This window comes from Phodopus roborovskii, unplaced genomic scaffold, assembly GCF_943737965.1.
Source record: "Phodopus roborovskii unplaced genomic scaffold, PHOROB, whole genome shotgun sequence".
In the NCBI taxonomy this organism is placed as follows: domain Eukaryota; kingdom Metazoa; phylum Chordata; class Mammalia; order Rodentia; family Cricetidae; genus Phodopus; species Phodopus roborovskii.
The window spans coordinates 3,284,061-3,287,663 of record NW_026126578.1 but is presented as its reverse complement, the minus strand read 5'-3'; the positions used below and the strand labels follow the sequence as shown (position 1 = coordinate 3,287,663).

The 3,603-nt window shown below is 43.2% G+C and overlaps 1 pseudogene; it reads right to left on the bottom strand.

Moving 5' to 3' along the window:
- Positions 1 to 2,135: 2,135 nt before the first annotated feature.
- Positions 2,136 to 3,366, bottom strand: LOC127236128 (glyceraldehyde-3-phosphate dehydrogenase-like; annotated as a pseudogene).
- Between the last annotated feature and the right edge of the window lie 237 nt (positions 3,367 to 3,603).

Genomic DNA, 3,603 nt, shown 5'->3' with positions numbered 1-3,603 from the left:
AATTTTAGACTGGCTCTTCAAATAACTTGAAGCTATAGCAATGTGTATTACAATGATATGCTTCCATGCTTGACAATCTTTATATTGTGTGTAATCTCTTTTGGCCAATCACTTTTCTTCCTCAGTTCCCCCTTTCTTACTTCATATCCTCTCATACATATTAAATGGTTCCTTTTCAAATATTACTCAAACATTTGAATTAGATAGGGGGCAGCGAGAGGCAGACACATTCACATGCACTGAAAGAGAGAATGTGTATATGTGGAAAAGGGTGAGAATTTCATCCTAAATTTTGGAGATTTGCAGCTCCAGATTGGACGGTCTTGTCTAATAGAAATGCTGAGGAAAAGGTTTTATTTTACCTGATTCAGTTCTCTTCATCCTCTGATTAATACAATTCTGTGGCATTAACCCACAAATATTTGCAGTTTTCTATGTATATTGATTTTTTTTTTGTTTACAAAAAAATATGATATAGGCCTTCTGTGATTCAAACATGCTTCCCCTAGAGTGTTTGTGAGAAATTTAATCCTTGAATTCCTGTTAATACCATTTGGGGCTGAGCACTGTGAGATGTCACTGTAGTTCTATGATGTGACCTGTTTCACAAGGGGCAGAGACTAGAGCACTCATACTACTTGCTGTATTGTCATGTGAGTCTTCCCACCAAATGAAGGCATTGAGTGACATACAACATATCAGCACCTTGACACTGAATTTATCAGGTTTCAAAACTGTGAACAACGGATCTTTATTCTTTATATGTGTCCCAGTCTCTGGTACTCCTTGGTAAGCTTATCCCTAATTATCTCTCATTCTTATCTTTCCTTTCAAAATCATGGGAATTTCTTTTAGTTTTTATTGTATTAACTATTTTCAGTTGAGCTACTGCTGTTGCTATTTGTTTCCAGTTAACCATTAACAATGATTTCTAGATTGTGTCGTTCACCACATACTTGGAATAGCATGAGCTTGCATGGACTCATTTTAACTACTTTTATTTTTTTTAAGATTTATTTACTGTTATTTGCATTGGTGTTTCATCTGCATGTATGTAAGTGTGACTGTGCCAGATCTCCTGAATTAATTTTAATAAAAATTTTGGAAATGTCTATTTTTTTTCTTTTTTAACTTTTTAATTTTCATTTTACATTCCAATATCATATCTCCCTCCCACCCCCTCCTACAACCCCCTATGGCCCTCCCATCCCATCTCCCCAGTCCACTTCTCCTGATGGATAAGGGCTCTCATGAGGAGTCAACAAAGTCTGGCACATTAAGATGGGGCAGGACCAAGCCCCACTCTCATGTATCATGACTGTGCATGGCATCCCACCATAGGGAGTGGGCTCCAACAAGCTAACTCATGTACTATGAAGCGATGTTAGTCCCACTGCCAGGGGACTCTTAGACAGTCCAAGCTTTACAACTGTCTCTCACATACAAAGGGCCTAGTTCAGTTCCATGGAATCTCCATAGTTGTAAGGCTACATACAGTTCATGAGTTTCCATGAGCTTGGTTCAGCTGTCTCTGAAGATTTCTACATCATGATTTGACATCTTTTGCTCATATATTCCCTCCTCCCTTTCTTTAACTGAATTTTGCCTGGTGCTTGGTTGTGGATCTCTGGATCTGGTTTCATCAATAACTTTGTAAAGGCTCCATAATAATAGTTGTGGTATTCATCAATCTGATTACAATGGTAGGCCAGTTTAGGCCATCTCTTTACTATTAGGAGTCTTAATTGGGATCTACCTTGTGGATTCTTGGAAGTTACCATAGCACCAGATTTCTCCCTAAGCCCATAGTGGCACTCTCTATTAAAATATTTTTTTCATTGCCCTTCCATTGCACCCCTCCCCACCTAGCCATCATGTTCCATCCTGTTCTTATCACACAAACACACACATGCATACACACACACACACACACACACACACACACACACACACACACCACCCACAGTCAGTTATTTGTATAGATATCATCTAGTTTATCTTCCCAGGGTGATTCATGTGTCCCTCTTAGGTTTGTCCTCATTAATTAGCTCCTCTGGAGCAGTGGATTATAGTCTGCTTATCCTTTGCTTTACATCTAAAACACTCTTTTTTTTTTCTTTTTTCTTTCTTTTTTTTTTTTTGGACAGGTGCAATGAACTTTATTGATGGTACTCAAGAGAGCAGGGCTCCCTAAGCCCCTTAATTCTGGGGGTCTGGGATGGAAACTGTGAAGGAGATTAGTGTCGGGGTTTGTTGGACAGGCACTGCTCAGCAGCCAGGGCCTCTCTCTTGCTCATGTCCTTGCTGGGGGTGGATGGTCCAGGATGGGCTCTTACTCCGAGGAGGCCATGTAGGCCATGAGGTACACCACCCTGTTGCTGTAGCCGAATTCATTGTCATACCAGGAAATGAGCTTTACAAAGTTGTCATTGAGAGCAATTGCCAGCCCCAGCGTCAAAGGTGGAAGAGTGGGAGTCACTGTTGAAGTCGCAGGAGACAACCTGGTCTTCGGTGTAGCCCAGGATGCCCTTCAGTGGGCCCTCGGATGCCTTCTTCACCACCTTCTTGATTATGTCATACTTGGCTGCTTTCTCCAGGCGGCATGTCAGATCCACGAGGGACACATTGGGGGTAGGAATGCGGAAGGCCATGCCAGTGAGCTTCCCATTCAGCTCTGGGATGACCTTGCCCACAGCCTTGGCAGCACCAGTGGATGGATGCAAGGATGATTTCTGGGCAGCCCCACATCCATCATGCCACAGCTTCCCGGAGGGGCCATCCACAGTCTTCTTGGTGGCAGTGATGGCATGGACTGTGGTCATGAGTCCTTCTACAATGCCAAAGTTGTCATGGATGACCTTGGCCAAGGGGGCTAAGCAATTGGTAGGGCAGGAAGCATTGCTGAAAATCTTGAGGGAGTTGTCATATTTCTCATGGTTCACACCCATCACAAACATGGGGGCATCAGCAGAAGGGGCGGAGATGATGACCCTCTTGGCCTCACCCTTCAAGTGGGTCCCAGCCTTCTCCATGGTGGTGAAGACGCCAGTAGACTCCACAACATTCTCGGCACCAGCATCACCACATTTGATGTTGGCAGGATCTCGCTCCTGGAAGATGGTGATAGCCTTCCCGTTGATGGCAAGCTTCCCATTCTCAGCCGTGACTGTGTCCTTGAACTTGCCGTGGGTAGAGTCATACTGGAACATATAAACCATGTAGTTGAGGTCAATGAAGGGGTCATTGATGGCAACAATGTCCACTTTGCCAGAATTGATGGCAGCCCTGGTAACCAGGCGTCCAATACGGCCAAATCCGTTCATTCCGACCTTCACCATTGTGTCTCAAATACGAGGCTGGCACTGCATGAAAAGATGCATTGTCTCTAGAACAGGGAGGAGCAGAGAGCCCATCTAAAACACTCTTATGAGTTAATACATACTGTTTGTCTTTCTGAGATTGGGTTACCTCACTCTCGATGGTTGTTTCTAGTTCCATCCCTTTGCCTGAAAATTTCATGAGGTCATTATTCTTTTTTTTTTTTTTTTACCTCTGAGTGGTTCTCCTTTGTGTAAATGTACCACATTTTCCTTATCCATTCTT